This window comes from Cygnus olor, chromosome 7 (assembly GCF_009769625.2).
Source record: "Cygnus olor isolate bCygOlo1 chromosome 7, bCygOlo1.pri.v2, whole genome shotgun sequence".
Lineage (NCBI taxonomy): Eukaryota > Metazoa > Chordata > Aves > Anseriformes > Anatidae > Cygnus > Cygnus olor.
The window spans coordinates 32,484,493-32,501,994 of record NC_049175.1 but is presented as its reverse complement, the minus strand read 5'-3'; the positions used below and the strand labels follow the sequence as shown (position 1 = coordinate 32,501,994).

At 35.4% G+C, this 17,502-nt stretch overlaps 1 long non-coding RNA gene across 4 annotated transcripts in view; it reads right to left on the bottom strand.

Annotated features, from left to right (window-relative positions):
* Positions 1 to 17,502, bottom strand: part of LOC121073214 — a 124,832-nt gene that overhangs the window by 5,969 nt on the left and 101,361 nt on the right. The window contains exons 1-2 of one of the 4 annotated variants that reach the window (XR_005821562.1): positions 11,570 to 11,639; positions 8,212 to 8,273 (exon numbers count right to left, since the gene is read on the bottom strand). The exons of 2 other annotated variants lie outside the window; for them this stretch is intronic. This is a non-coding gene — a long non-coding RNA (uncharacterized LOC121073214). Of the gene's footprint in view, positions 1 to 4,828; positions 4,891 to 8,211; positions 8,274 to 11,569; positions 11,640 to 17,502 lie in introns of those variants that run through there. One more of the 4 variants, XR_005821563.1, reaches the window with a different exon arrangement.

The following is a 17,502-nucleotide window of genomic DNA, read 5'->3' as shown; positions in this document are numbered from 1 at the left end:
ATTCAGGGTTATGTCAGTAAAACAGAAGTTCTTCAGTAGAAATCAAGGCGCAGTCATGATTTATGACGTATTCAGACAAGCTAGCAAGATCCAAAAATAGCTTTAAATCATACCTATTTTCCATCCTTAGACCTGGTCAGGAATGAATGTGGATTTTTATTTATTTGGTTGTTGGTCGGTGGTTTTTTTGTTTGTTTTTGAATTACAAATACATACATTAAAATAAGTTTAAACATGTGCCCTAAAACTGGCAGACAACTGTCCTTCCCGAAAGGTTGCACTGACAGCCAGGGACTGGTAGAATGTGATTTGGATATATCCATGAAGAACAACATCATAGCAGCTGCTGCCTTGAGAAAATTTCCTTCCTTTCAAACTATGCCTAGATAATCTTTCTCTACTGCCCAGACTTGTTCAGTGATTTCCATTTCTGTTTCTGTGCCTTTCCTTCTTGTGCAAAAGAACATCCATTGCGATGAGATTTGGAAATCATTCCAGAGGTGATGTTTCTAATTGCAGACTGACTATTTTCATGTGCGTATGTTGCTGCAATTTCTTTCATCTGCCTGTGCTCCTTAGTAGACTATAAGATGTTTAGTTTTAACTTACAAATTCTTAATGACATAGGTAAGGAGCACTGGCTAAACTTTAGCTACAGACTCTAAGCTGATGCCTAGTGTAATGGCTTTTCACAATAGAAATGCTATAATTTCTCTTTTCTTATCACAAACAGAGTAGCATCCTTCTGTAGCTGAACAAGTAAAATCAATACAATGGTAATTTCACTGGTTATCATGTTCTTCTGATTATGAAAGACTCCATTCTGTGGAGCATTGGAAGAATGTGATAATCAATGCAAAGAACTCCCTAAGTATTAAAGTGATTCCCTGTTTTTCTGTAAGTAAACACACACACACACATTCATCTCACTCAAAGTGAACTCCATTGGAGAGTTTGGGCTCCATCTGCAAATGCAGCTGACTCTGCTTTCCTCATGTAGGTCCGCTAACTCTTACTTTCAGACAGCAGACTTAATGAGGGAAAAGAAATTACCTCAGAATTAGCTTCACAGGAAAAGCTAGCTCAAGAATTGATCGATTTGATTGTTTCAGAAAGTTCTTAAGTGTATCATTTTTCCTAGCTGACACATCCCTCAGAGAGATATTGTCTGTAATGGAGCAAGTTAAATTATTAATAGCTTTTTAAAATGGGCGGGCTTATCATAATGTAAAATTGGTAAAATAGGTGAGCTATGGAATCTATGGAGGATCATCTATCACTGTGTACCAAGTAACCTTCACGTACATTCCCAAGTGTCTTTGATTAAGGGCTTTTCATCTGCAACTTGGGATGAATGTGGGAGAGTTAATATCCATAAACTCGTTACTGAGGACAGAAAACATATTCCAAAACAGGAACTGGACAGTAGATAGAGAAACCTGTAAGGTTTCAGAAAAAGAAATATTTTTCCATGAGGGAGAAGAAAAGAGACTTAGTTGTAGCAATGTCATCGTAAGAGCATCACAAAAGCTGTGTAGGAAACAGGTACATTTATTCTAAGACTATTAAAATAAGTAAAGCATGTAAGAGGAAAATGGCTTTAATAGTTGAAGTCTGGGGACTTCCATCAGCCCATAAAATAAATAGGGACCCAATCTGTTAAAAATATAACTGCTATAACTAGGACATTTATTCTCTGTGATTTTGTGGAGTAAGTGTCTGTAGCATTAATTAATGTAACAACATGTTGTTTGCCAAAGATTCATACTCTTTTAAAGAGGGCCCTCTAGGCATATTTGGAAAAGTTCCACAAACTGCTGATTTCTTTTTCTTTTTTTTCTTATGGAAATAAAGGTAATCTGAGTGCTGACAATCATTGTATTTGGAAACGAAGTTGAATTAGCAAAACAAAACAGTGAAAGAGATTGAGGGCAATGAAGGCTGTAGGACCTAAAAACTGTCCACAATACTTACATTTATTCTTCTGCTTAAAAATCTGTATACTTCTTTGCATTTTTTAATAGAAGACAGCTACAGAATTAACATTGTTACAAACACACATATTCTGCAAATTTAAGTTTTAGAAGCAGAAAGACGAATTAGCTACTTACCACTTTCCATTTTCTTGTTTATAATTTAAAAGGACTCAGTTAGCTAGGTAGACATCAGAAAGAATAATATGATACAGGTGATCAGTTACTTATAAGAACAGAAAAATTAATATTACTCAGGATGTAAACTGTTTGTCTAAGCTGTTCAACTGTTGCCTGTAGGAAAATGATTGCACTTTCAAACTTTTGAACTTTTTTCAGTGATTAAATATTTTTAAAAAACTTGATTAAACTCAGAGAGAATCTTGCAACATCAAGCCAACATGAACATTTTATTGTGAAAAAAAATGCTATTTAGGAGAACTTACAGATAATAATGTTAAGTCCACCAAAACACATAAAGGAAAGATTTGCTAGCTAACAACTGTAAAACCTCTACTCCTTCAGTTTGGCTCATGTCCTGCTTTTTTTAGTCAACAGCATAGCAGAGAAAACCTGATTAAGACAGAAGCTGTTTGCACCCTGATGTTAAGTGCTTTGATGTCATCCCAAACAGCTGTGGCAAGCTGAAATAATTAATTGAGGTCATCTGGTAGTTGTTCACTCTCCAAAAAAAATCAAAATCTGTTCTTTTCTTCATTAAACATACTTTTTTTATTCTTTATGGGCAGAACTTTTATGTTAACATTTCTGCTCTTAGCCTGTTCTTCAGTCCCTATACAAGCAGAACAGTTTTGGTGGTGTTTTGTATTTTGAATTGCTGTTGCTCTCCCAGCTGTGCAAAGTAAATTACTGCCATTCCACCTGCTACATTTAGCTTGACAGTTCTCTTCTCCTGTGACTTCCAGAAATCTGAGGCAAGTTTTTACATGAAATTCATCCCAAAATCTATGAGGACCTGTTCTGCTGAAATCTCATGCAAAGCCTAATGACAAAATTGATTTTTTTTATTTTTTGAGAGGTGCTATATTGCAACACCTACCTATCCATAAAGACATCTCACCTTTCTCTTCTGACAGATGGTGGCTCAAGAAACAATTTCAGCATTACTACTCTTGAAATATCAGGGAAACCTACTTCCACACATGTTCCACAATTTTGAAGTTACTCCTCCAAAACAAATTCTTGACTGACTCTTTCTGGTACCAATTCTAACTGTTGGGTCTTATGCAATCCATTAAATTTCTCTTTTCTTGCCATTATAGTGGCTTTTTAAAAAATCAGTTAATTATATATTTATTGTTTAGAGGATAACATTTTAATCTTTCCTTTCCCTACACTTCTAACAGTTCAGTCGTGCTTATTTGCTACAAACTTCATTTAATTTCCAAGCAAGGGCCACAGGGAAATTGAGGAGGTGCCCTTCATTAGTCTCTCTTGTAATTATGTTTCTAACTCTGCTTTCTAAAACAGCTCTCAGATGCCTTCAGCTCTGGGGCTGTTTTGAATCTTAGCACTGTCTCATTACCTGACATTTTTAGAAAACTGCTAAAACAGATAAAGCAGCTTAACATGGCGACTACAGCAGTGTGTGTCCAGCAAGTTCAGTTAGGAAGGGGTGTGAGGGAGTGCATTCAGTGGTGTATCGGTCCCGGGCTGGATTTGGTTTCTTTGAATATTGTGATATTCCTGCTAATCCATACAGATTCAACCATTTCTAATAACAATGCTTAACTCCATTGCAACCATCCTAAGGACCGTATGGCCTTGATTACATAGGCAGAGTTGAGGTATATTTGCTAATATAACTGGTACAGCTAGTGTGTCCCTTTAGCTGACAAATGGACTATTTTTGTGGTATTTGATCTAATCTGAAGGAAACTACAGTATTTTTATTTTTAAAGTTGGCACAATTTTCCAGTCTATGGAACTATCTGTTCATTCTTTATCTTTCTTCTCTGTGCCTTCCTTTTGAAAGGGGGTCTGTTCCCCCTTCATGAGCAAAACCAATTTAGGAGGCATCAGGGCAGAAATCCCTGAAAACTATATGGTTTAATCAGGGTATGATTTGTCTCTCTCTCAGGTAACCTTAGCCTATTCAGCTTTTACTTAGCAGTGCACAGTTTATGCTCTTTTACAGACATATCTGGCTTTGGATCAGCAAGGCTCTGTTAAGAGGTGATTGAATTTATATTCATCACAGAAAGCAATTAAGTAAAAGGAAAACATGATTAAGAACAAAGAGCAAAATACCAGGTGGGAAGCAGCAGAAACAGAAATAATGTGAATGCCCTGTTCAATCCCTCAGGTCCTCTTGCCCACAGCTATACCTCATCTCTTTTTTTCCCAGGAACTATGCGTAGTCTTCTGTTCTTGGCAAAATCTATACTCGTGATTTTATCCTGATGTTACTGTATTAAAATTGAATGCCAAGAGCATTACAGTTTGATAACATGATGTGATATTGCTTTTAATCCCAAATGAAATAGCTGTAATAAACATTACATAAAGCAAAACAGCAAACCAATTAGAAATTCTAGAAAACATAAAATAACATCATTTTGTTTCTGTGTTTTTTCCCCCTGACTTAGTCATCTGATTTCATTTTGTGCATTATATTTTTTCTGTCTGTTTCTAGTGTTAGTGTATTGCTATTTTCACAGCCAGGAAAATCACAAGACTCATTGCTCTCTCTGGGGTTTTTTTGCTCATTAATTCGGTCTGAACTAATCAAAAGGAATTCTACTGTAGCATCAGTTTAAGATAAGGATCAACGCGGATCAAAAAGTATGGGTTTACATTTTGAGGGAAAATTCTGTTAGCAGAATAAAACTTACATTTTTTTCAGAATCCAAGCCACCAGTTTGAGTTAGAAACATCCAAAAACCTACAGCTTCTCAGTGAACCTGACGTTTGAGAGCATTAATACATGCAGTGGATTTCCTGGCTTTTCTACAAAACACTCCCACTGCAGACTGACTTAAAACTCTGTGCCCTGAGGTATTCTATGATGAGTCTTTTGGATCTTGTTTTGAATTCAGGAAGAGTTCATTATGCCTCAAATCTTTTGAATAAATTTCCAAAAAGATTTTATTTGGGTGGAAAAGTTAATTAACAGCTCAAAAGAGAAGTGGTCTTACTGGAAATAAATTACATATATATGTAATTCAACATATCAGCTGCTTTATATAGAACTATATTGTCAGCTTCACAAGTTCTCTAATAAATCAGAAATGTTTTATCATAATCATTAAAACATGCAGTTGAAAAAGTTGAAATATACTTGCAAATGAGGCAGAAAGACATGTAATTTCTTAATTAAAAAAAAGTTTATTAAGCTAAAATTAAAATTTAGCTCAATACCAAAATATTAATTAAAACAGATTTTGGTGTTGATGACTTTTTTAATGTAAAAAATAAGAGTAAAAAATGGTGACAATTTTGAAAACTTGGTAATAAAGTCGATTAAATATTGATTAAATATTGCAAATTATTTAATGGAAAAGACAAGATGGGGTCATTTTAAACTCTCCCAGATGGAGACAACTTCAAGATTGTTTTCAGATTTATCTTTCCCTTTGGTTGTTTGTTCCTCTAGCCCCAGCAGCCTATAAACAATGTGAAATAAAATACAATTGGTTTTGCATGCTTTTTCCCATAAAAGCAGCTCAAGATCTAAGTGAAATCCAAGTGTGAACGCAGCATAAACACCCTTGTTCAGGTAAGGATTTACCTAAAATAAGGGGATTAAAGACCACTACCTCCTACCAGTGCCTGGGGCAGCATACTCACTGGTCAGAACCAAATTATATACCAAATTCATACCTGCAGACCTAACATTTCTGCCTTGCAACCGGATCAGGCCTTGCTGTAGTTTTTGCTCAGATAGCTCATCCATAAAATGTTACACTTATGTGGATCAGAACTGAAGAAAAAACTTTTTATTCCAAGCACCTCCAGAAGAGTTTAAAACAAACATTGCTGTGTAATTTCAACCAAGAGGATAGCTTCAGTTCAGATAGGCACCATATTAAACACCTAATAATGAGACAAATTCCAAAAATACTGTCTTCAGCTGGCATCTTCAGCTGTCTAGCCAGTACCAGTGGAAAGAGAGAGACTGTCATCTTCCAGCTGCCAAAGGCACAGTGCAGGTATTTTTGCCGATAAATCATATGCTCAGCTTATCAGCACTAGTCTCAGCACTAGACTCTCTTGAATCTGCAAAAAGCCTCAGTGAAGCCTACAAATAAATCCCAAGCATGAGGGTCTGAGCAGGGGATAACCCTGCAGCTGGAGGTCCTTATCAGGACTTTCACTTGAAATCACATTTGGTACTCCTCTCTTTGGAAAATCATTACCATCATGAGTATCCTCATTGTTATGACCTGTGATGCACAAATCCAAACAAAGACACCAGGTGCACTAGATTTTATTTTTGGTAGCTTTTGTCTCACACATGGATGTTAAATTTTTTTAAAGTATTGTTTTCAAAATACCATTAACTGATGCTCAGTTGCCATTAAAATAAATAGAAAAGAGATTCCAAATCAAATAGGCAACATTACTCAAGTAATTTTGGAAAGGCATAGGCTTGCATCTACCAGCATGTGTAGCTGCAATTGTTTTATATGCTGTTTTAAGAGAGCAATGAAAAATGTGTATGACAGCACAGCTTCAAGCAGTATGCTAGTTTTTCAACTACTACAGTCATTTTGGAGTTTAAAAGATTTTTGAAATTGGAAAAATGCAGAACTCTTCCATCTAGATAGGAAAGGCCAATAGGAAATAACAGTCTTCCAATTACCTTAAATAGTTTTCATTTACTATCAGAAGGTTATATTTGTCACTTCCTTTGTAACCACTACAAATGGAGGGCTTCTCTCCAAGTTTGACTGGGCGCTAGGAAGGGCAAGGTGTGGAACAAAGGCATGCAAAATCAGGTTGTAGCTACCAGAACAAGGTGCTGGAGGCACTTCTGTCATACTGCTACACTGAATGTGAAATGCATTAATCAGCTCTCCTTGCTTTGGGGTACACTAGGGAAGAACATGCTAATATTTTGAGAACAGCTAACATTCTCTATAATATTGTATACGTTTATCATAAAAGGTAATTAAGCTATTTTTCAAATTATAATAACCATAAAAATACAATGGAAGATCTCGAGTAATGAGTGCCATATGTTTCCGGGAATGGATTGAGTTGATAAGATTTAGTAAACTGTGTATTAAGGCTCTGGAATTCTTTCAATGTAAAAGCACTTGCTACTCTGTGATTTGTGCCCTGACAGTGTCAAATTGGACTCCATGCAAAAACAGTTGATTAAAAGACATTAATAGCAGATTATATGGAACTTAATTTGTGAACTATTGCCTGAAATGTGTGCCACTGAGCTGTTAATATTACTTTAAACAGAAGCATCAAGAAGAAAGCATGCAGAAAATTATATGTATATGAACGTATAATATAAAATATTCATTAACATACATTAAAGTAAGATAGCATCCAATTAATGTTTAACCTTTAAATGACTAACTAATCTCATTAATATAGTCAACATTTGCTGATAGATGACAGAAATTAACTGCAGTTATTTCCTCTTCTATGTTTAGGAACAGCTGTGAAATCATTGTAAACACAGAAACTTTAATAGGTAGAATTTTCACTGTGATTTTAAATGGATATTTCTAAGATGTCTTCATGAAGAAGCTAAGAGCAGCAGTTGCCTGGAAGTACAGGAAATGAGCCCAGCTGAGCAGTACAGATGTAGGAAGTTCCCTTTTAATAAGTATTTATTACCTTGTTATTTGGGAGGCCTGGAGCCAAAGATATGGCTTAGCTCTTATAAAAGCAAATTGGTTTTCATACTTTCCTGCTTCTATATATTTAATAATAATGTTTTACCTATTTTTCTGCCTATGCTTCAGTTGTGGTACCTTTCCACGATTGAAGCCCCATGACCTTTCAGCAGAGTCCAGTCCAAAAAGAGACATGAGGCAGAATTTAATAGACCTAATCACAATGTAGACGAGACTCATTCCTGTTGCTGTTTGTTAGTGATTATCAAAAAATATGCCAGAATTCCATTTAAAATCTTGTTTTGTCACGAATTTGAAAATTAGCCATAGAATGCAGTTGGTATTGAAACAGCATATCGCAGCTCAGTTTAATGAGGTTTCATAAATATGTATGTTCCGCGTAAAGACCTAATGATTACCTTTTTCAGTAGCAGCTCCGGCCATCTTGTGAACTAATATCTTTGAAGAGGAATGGTTGAATCTAAGGGCGATTGAAAACTAGATTCAGTATCAAGCGCTAAAGGAATCTTTACATACTAACAGCTTCACAAAATATATTCAATTTTTCATTCACTGCGTCCTAGGAGATGGACCACCTTAGGCAAGAGCTATGAAACTAAAGCAATTTCACAATTTTTTTTCCTCCTCAAAAATGCTGATTTGGTAAAACAGAGAGGAGATGAAAAAAATCACAATTCAAAATGCTTTCTAATTATTCCTGTCTTCTAATTATCCCTAAAACTTCTTGATGTTCATTGTATGCCTTCCAAAAAAAAAAAAAAAAAAAAAACCACCTAAAAAAAAAAAACTTGTTAAAGCCTGCATACTGTTTTATTCTAGGGAGCAAACAAAGAAGCAAAATATGCTTAGATAGATCCAAAATTAGATGAAATCCAAAATTAATGCTAAAAATTGACCTAATTTACTATGATTTAAATACATCCAGCCATTTCATTATCCCCAGTGGTGTAAGTAATATCCTGCTTCACTCTAGATGGAGTTAATTCCCGTATAGCCTGGGATCTTTGAATACACTATGCCAGATGCAAAAGGAAAAGGATGATTGTTGTTGTGTCCCATAAGAATAGGAGGATAGAGAAATATTCATTTTCCATCAAAATGTTTTTCTTCTGGTGAAAAAAAAAATAATCTGCAAGATTAAGCTCTTGATACATCAACCCTTTCAATAAAAACAGAACTTCAAATAAGTAATTCATGTCACTGACTTCAGTGGAATTGTTAGTTGCCTGAATTAATCTGTGTGCTTATATGTTTTTTGGAGCAAGTCTTAGAGATTTTGACTTCTTTGTATAAAGAAAAACTGGATTAGTTTATGTACCCATGTTCTATTCAAAATATGTCCATTAAGACATTTGAATTAAACATGATCAGTCAACTCTGATTTAAACCTCAGCATTTGTAGAGTTTTAATTATAGTGCGGTATGGGAAACCCGTACGAGTGTTGTTAAAGATGCAGTTTTCATTGGCTGTAAGTGTCAAAAACTTTGTGATGTGCTTCTCTCCTTGCATAAACCCCGCAGGAAGTTAAAACAGCAACACTGATTAAACAAATATCATTGTCCCATTATTGGTCTCTCACATAAGACAGTGGAACCTTTCTTGTATTTTAGCAAATCTGTTTACTTCTTCCAGTAGGAGAATATTTTGTGCGTCTCTAAAATCTCATCAGTTCCAAAGATGAAACTCAGGAGGCTACAGCAAGGCCTAAAGAATCAAAAAGGAAATATTTTTCTCAGAAAACTCCATCTTAAACCTGTTACAAGCCTAGACAAGGACTTGTAATTTGTGAAAAACACTGGAGTGCTGTCTGAAAGTGTGCTTCTTATGATCATCTGCTGCATGTTTCCAAACACTTACTAGAAGTATTTCATTTTCATCTGGGAAGCAATTACTAATAAGTCATGGACTGGCAGGGAGAAAGGGGGACTCATCTTTTATGTCATTTGTTCTCCAGCAGTTACAGCAAGGAAACCCAGATATACAACACAAAGTAAATAAGATCTATTATTTCTAATGGAAATAAAAACCAGAAACAATAAGATAGGTATTGAGTGAATATCGATAATGTTTCAAAATACAATGAAAACTCATTAACATGGGAATGCTACTATGTGATGCCAAGAAATTGTTCAAGGAGAACAAATGCTCTAAGGCAGTGGACAAAGATGGGCTATCAAGTTAGCAATGGCTGGAGATAAGTCTCTTACACAAGCACATAAATTGCTATTGTTTTATGTCTTCTAGTCTTAGTTCCAGAGTTGGAATTAGCTTCGAAAGGAATTTATTAGAACTTGTATGGAAAGACCAAGATTTCAGCAAAGGGAAACAAGCAGAACAAGGACGACTTTTTCAAAACTTCTTTGTGTGCAATGAGCCTTTGGCTAAATTAAGTTGTTTACAAGTATAAGTCACTTTAATCAGCAACTTCTACAGCCTTCTAAAAGCAGGGCACTCATAAATACTCGTAAATGTCTGATATAATTGGGTTTATTGTTCTGACATAGAGAAGAGAGGAAACGGAGCCCAGCTATCCAATCTATGTGTCTATTACACAAATGCAGCCAGAGAGGTTATTACAGTAAGTCTTTTTCACAAAAAGAAGCATTCAACACAGCTTAAAGCTATAACTGGAGCTAAAACCACTGTGTCATATCCCTTCCCTGAGGTGTATCAGTTTTCAATGAGTAAAGTTTCATTAGCTTCACTGCCTTTTTTAAGTGGAACAAGGGTTTCTCAGAATATAGCACCTCTCTGAATATGAGATGGATCTCACTGAAAATATGTCTCTATGCAGCTCTTAAATATTGTACCACATCTAAAAAAAAATATGAAAATGCCAGTACCCTTCAGCCCAGGAGCAAGCAGTGCTTTAACCTCACCCATACAACCATATCCCTACTGCTATTGTGTCCTTGTATCTATACCAGCCATTCTGGTGCCAGAGCACAGACTAAGCAGAGCCAATAAAAACCTGGTGTAACAATAAGAGATTTTTGTACTTACTGCTTTCACATTGGTATAATTTCACTGACATTAATGTAATTACCTCTGATTTACTATGGAAAAAGGATACAGAATTGCATGTCACAGATAGAGAGGTAGTCTCCAAATTACAGCACAATCCTTTCAAATGAAGCAAAAGGCTTTCTTTACTCATTTGCGACTGTACATTTTAATGTTATCTTAAAAATATTTATGAAATTCATTAAAAGCCATATAATATTTGAGTTTTAATTGTTTAAGGACATTAAAACTCCATTTTAACAGATGTTATATAATTTCTGGTTTCTTGGCATACCAGCTCCAGACCATGCATTTTTAAAGCTTACAGGCAATAAATGCGTTTTCCTTCATGGGGTCAAACAGGTTACCAAATGTAATTTTCCAAACCCATCTAAAATACCATTAATTCTGTTGTTTGCACACAAACTAAAGTGAGTTATCAGAGACACTTTTTTTTTTTTTTTACATATGGCAAATCCTTTAGACTTTCTCATCTTCTGTCCCTCAAATAAACTTCTCAAGTTGACAGAACCAATTAAACTAAAACAACAAGAAGTCATATTGGGAAAACATGTTAAAAAATCATAAATTAGGTTAATATTCCATAATGCTAATAGTTTCATTAAACAGTATTAAACACTAATTTGTCTTATCGTATGCAACAGGGAACTTATTTTGCCAGATTCAAAACCAGCAGCCATTTCGCCATCTTGTTTCATTTTATATTTACAGAACTTCATTGCCCAATTTACCCACAGGTTCTGCTGAAAAGCCAGTGGAATTCTTCATTAGAGACCAGATCTAATGTGGTTTCTTTCTTCAGCTGAAGTAGGTGAAGAAATGTTGACAGGTTTGCCCTGTTTCTTTTCTGCCAGCAGCTTAAAAAAAAAAAAAAAAAAAAAAAAAAATTACATTTTCTGATTACTCTGGCATCTTCTTTTGCACCATTTTAAAAGGGTTTTAAAGGGTCTGTTACTGCAAAGTGTTGTTTCTGCAATAGCAAAACAAAATATAGTTCTTCCTCCCTTTTTTATTGTTGTTTAACAGTGCAAATGGAACAAATTTAGCAATCTTATTTCAGTCAACCATTTCAGTGAAGAAACCCTTCCAAAGGGACTCCCTTGCCCTGAAAAAAAATCAACAGAGACCTTTATCACATGATACTCCAGCCAGGTCCCACAACCCCACGATTTTCTATGCAGGAAGTAGGTTACCCCTGCTAGGATAGCAACATTTTACAAACTGAGTTGCAGTGTTATTAGAGAGCAGAATTTGTGGTTCTTCCCAAGGCAGATCCTTCCATGCCCTTAGTGGCACTTTTTCTGTATAAATTAGATGGATGTAATTGAACAGCATCTATGACAGAAATAGAGTTAGCAGTGGGATTATGAATTCTGAAAAATGGCTATATATTTGCATACTAATGTTAATCAGTACATTACCAATTAACATACAGCCACTAAGACAATTTTACTAAACTGACAAGGTGGAGGAGGCAGAGAAAACTCTGAGCAGCCAGGATAAGGAAACGACTGGCAGAGACCACCTCTGTGGAGGAGGTTTCAAGGGAATGAAAAGCACTGAGTTAAGCACTAATTATTATTACTTTTAAGATCACAGAAATATTGATTACAATGGATCCCTAGAGATAATCTTCTCTGACTTTTTACTAGAAATGGGAGCATTGCAAAGGGCAGATCATGTCAACCATGTCTTTTTCTACCCACGTCTTAAAAAACACCATGGGTGGTAGATTCCACAGCCTTTCTAGGAAATTTTCCTGTGGTACCACACCACCCCATTAGTAAAAAGACTTATGTTCATTCTTAACATCCCAATTTGCAATTTACTGCTGCTGCCCTGTGCTGTACCATCTACCACAGAAGAGTTTTTCTTCAGTGCCTTCAGCATTCCCCTTCAAAGAGTTGGAAGCTGCTAAGCCTCTTCTTCAGCACAAAAACTTGATCTAGGCCCCTGACCTCTGCAGCACCTTCTATGGTTTCCTGAAATCTGAATTTCTTTATCTGGCCACACTATTTCACATGTAGTCTCACTATTGTCAGATGGTGAGGGCTAACAACTTCCCTCAGTCCTCTCATCACGTTCCTCCTAGCCCAGCCACACCTGCAGTTTTTGTTATTTACAGTGAGCACACTGTGGGGTCATGCTTAGCTCGACAGCCACCATAAACCCCATGTCTTTTTCATCAGGACTGTTCCCATCCTATACTGATGGGATGGGATGGCTTACTCCAACTTAGATGAAAAATAGTTCACACTCAATGTCCTAAGGTTCTCATTAGACCAATTCTCAAGAGCCCTCTAAATCAAAGCTCAACCATTTCATGTGAATTATTCCTCATTTACTATCATCCACAAATTTATAGAGGATACACTATGTTTTTCTGACTGTGATCTAAATATGCTGCAATACATAGTTTGGAATAAACAGTGCCTTGCTTATCAGTTACCCTTGTCACTGTTACAGAGGGCATTGTCTTGCAGTCAGAACCCAAGTCACATCTGCTAGGATAATCACAGATGTGTCAAGATTTCCTCTCAGTATCAAGCCCATAGGCACAGTAAACATTAAGTCCAAGACATGACAGCATTGACTGACACTTTTAGAACATTTTAGTTATGATTTTTTAATTTAAAAGGTAGACTTAGCAAAATTAAAAGTGGAACTAAAATTTTCAGGACATTCTTTCATTTTCAGTATATAATTCATTCAAGAGGTAACAAACCCTTAAAACCTAGCATCTACATTTCAGTATCTTCTAAATGAAATATTTTGATTTCAGTTTAAAGTCATGTTCTAATTTGGAAAATGATGAAATGAAGATACTTAAAATTTAATTGTCTGTTCATTTGAAAAAAATATTTGCTTTTTTAAAGAAAATACTATCTGCAAACTGATGAATCCACTGTTGATACAGATGCAGTCATGACCCAAAATTAAATGCCTATTGAGGTAAACTTTAATGTTCCAGAAGGTGTCTTAAGACTAAGAAACATGTTTTATATCCTCTACCATCTCTTCTGTGAATGTGATTTTTATAAGCCTGAGTATGACTGAATATAAGATGACAATGTAACAGCATTTTTTTCTCTAAATTATAACAATCTTTCTCAAATTCATAGTAGTTTTCCATTATGATTTCACTGATTCTGTATTAGTGTCCATCAAACTTTGTTTTCATGAGGATTTCATGGCAACTAATGCTTGGTAAGGCATGTCAACGAGGATTCTCAAGAAGCAGAAATCCAGGTGCAAAAGACAAAAGCAGTGACTACCCTGGGGACACTGGAGCTCAGCTCTGTGCCAGTGTCCCATACTTCACAGATATCCCAGTTTTGTTTCTGCATACAGCCTCTACCTGGTGGATCACAACCTGCCTGTTTTGAAACTAGGTAAATCTTATTCTACTTCTGGATTGCATTAGAGCAGTCTTGCCTTCCATATTGAAGGGATGGTCTAATCCACAGTGAATTTTGACTCACAAAAAAGAAATAAAACAAGACAGATGCAGTCCTGAAGAGTAACAACCATGATTACTTTAATGGAGTAACTCCAATAAATGTATTCAGTGGAGGTATTTAATTGAACTCTTAGGATTTTTCTGAATTTGGAAGCTTATCAAAATAGCTTGTTAAGAATAATTACCATGCTAGGCTCTCTAATTCAGCTTTAAAGTGTCTTTTTCCTATTTAGTATAACCTATGCTGGAATTATGGCTGAAGAGCTATTTTGGAAGATATCTGAATGAAGACAAGTCTGCATAATTATGAAAAAGCCACGCAACGTAATACACAAAAACCAGGCAAAGAACATCCAGTCCAGAAAATATCCCAATTTTGAATTTATCTATATCAAAATAGAGAGTCAAATACAACTAACTTATGCCCAATAAATTGTGAGTTTAAAGAAAAACTGAGAAGTGGCATCTCACCTCAGGTCTCTCAAGAATTTCTTAAAGCCTCTGAACTTTGGTTTAACTACATTTACAAGACATCACTAATAATTGACAATTACCTTAAGATGACAGGGATTTCATTTTATCTACAACTCTTTTCATTCACTTTGGCTATTAAAGTTAATTTATTGGCATATGTTAATTCAAATACCTTAAAGGAGTTTATACTGAAAAAAAATATACATATATCAGTGTGGCATTTATAGATCATTCTTACCTAAGGCAGTTCTATAACAGTGAAAAAAAAAATGGCTTATGTAGAACCTATCCCTCAATGTCTCCTGGAGAGAGAATAGCAGGAGACATTGCTGGCTCACATTCAGGTGGAAGCCTTAGCATAGAGGGAATTATTTTTACCTACAGTGTCTAATAAGTTTAGTCTCATTTGGGATTCACATGCGTCTTGTAAATATTTTGAGTTTTCAGTCACTGCTACTGTTCTTATTAATGCTTTTTATGGTTTGGGAAGTTTTATAAAATTTTAAAGGGTGGAGTAAACAAAACGTATGTGGCTTACTATGTCAGTCCAAGGCAGTAACACATGCCAGGTTTAGTAAGATAATTGCATTTTACTTGACTGCAGTACATCGTGTCCTGTCACTACACATTACATGACATTATACACACAGTTGAATCTGATGTTCTAGAGGAGACTAACTGATCTAGTTTTACAAGAAGGTAAATTGATTTATCTAGCACAGTTCACAAAATTAAGTCTGGAAGCATATGTCCCTTTCTATGGGCAGTTACTATATTGCATATGGCTATGAGTCTCAATGTATGAAATCCATTTTGGAAAAAAAAAAAACAAAAAACAAAAAACAGTGATACTAATGAAGGTCAAACAAGTGCTGCCACTTTCTTCTAACAGTCCACTGAAGCTCTGAAATAAGAAGTCAACAGTTTTCTTATTATTCTGTGTATGTTTTCCTTGTTCCCTCAGGAAAATCATGCCCTGTTGAATAGCCAGAATGAAAAGCAGAAGTATGCTAGGGACTATTGTACTATTGTATTAATTTGTGGTAGCAGGATCTCCATTTGCTAAACCTCCTAGCCCCAAAATGTTGTCCCATCTGTAAACCGAATGTAAGCTCCAGCAGTCCAGTTCATTCCAAAATGCATTGCACTACTGCACTGCTACATCTTTAACACAACTAAAAATAAGCCTTTGGTGCTGCTGCTTGATTATTTTTTTTCACAGCTACTGCAATGAAACTATGCAGTAACAATTCTGACAATGGAAGGGAAGTATTCTCAGCTAGTATAAATCAGGGTTATTTCAAAAAAGGCAATGGACTGAGGCTAGTTTATGGCTCCTGGTGATGTGGATCAAAGTAGTATTAGCGTGAAACCTGCTACACGGAGCAATTTAGAATTATTTGTGAAGCATCTAATCCCCAGAAAATTCTTTTCTGGTTATTAATCACAATATACTTGTTATCCTCACCTACTAATAGAGCAGTTGGGGAAAGATTGAATTCCCATACAAAATTCTGCTTCATCTATCCATACTGTATATTGTTCTGTTATTTTACCTACCAGTAAAACAAAACAACCTGCACTTCAACCCCCGAATGAAATCAAACAAGCCCCACTTTAATACAATATCAAAACAGAAAGCTATCTTCTGAATTCTATGACCCACTGAGGTTCTAACCAACCATTCTTTGTATATTTACAAAAGTGTGACTAGAGGTATTTTACTCATCATCACCAGTTTTGAACACTATATCATTCATACTCAGACACACAAGAAAGCTCCAGTTTATCAACTTCCCATTTTTTTAAAAAAATCTAGGTCGACCTGGGAAAGATATCAGAAAACTCTTACCATACTTGTAGCTATTCCTGTTTTTAAATGCCAGATCACCACAAGCTATAATGAAGACTATGGGATCTGTTTAAAAATAATAGAATTAAACCATTTTGTGGACTATGCATTTGACAGAATTCTCTACGGCAGGTACTGAGGAAAATGCAATCATCTGATTTCAGTGTCATCACAAGAAATTGTAGTTTGTGCAGCTGCCTACTGCTAATAATCACTGCCAAGCAGATACATTCTAAAATGCTGGAAAGGGGCGTTTGTTCTCTGGCTGCTGAAGTGAAGAAATTTCCTTATGAAGTGCAAACATCTTTCAGCTTTCTCGGTAATATTGTTGTAGTTGGATTATTTGAAAATTTATTCCTTCTAAATAGACTGCCACTTTTGTACCTGTATAAGTATCTGAGGATCCTAGCATAACGGTGAAGGTAAACTGAAAATACTATTGTGTAACAAGGTCCTACAAACAAACCTTCAATTAACTTGAAAGTGATACCAAATGAACAGAAGTTATTGTCTTAGATTTTGTTTTCCTTATGACTAGTTTTTCCTTTCCTGGCATGCCTTCACTTCAGAGCTGATGTAAAACTATATAATTTAAATGTCTCTAATTCTCGTATAATGCCCATGACATAATATTAGAGAATTTTAATAGGTCGCAAACTATTCCATGATAATAATCTATGCCTGTCTGTAAAGGTTTTTACATGAAATCATAAGACACAATAGTATGTAAATTAATAAAACTATGATGAGTAATATTTTACACCAAGCATAATGATGCTTAATAAACACATTATCCTCAAAACTCATATCTATATTTAGGATTCAGTTCGTATAGAAAGACAGTAAAGAATGATGATCTATGACTAATACTAAATAGT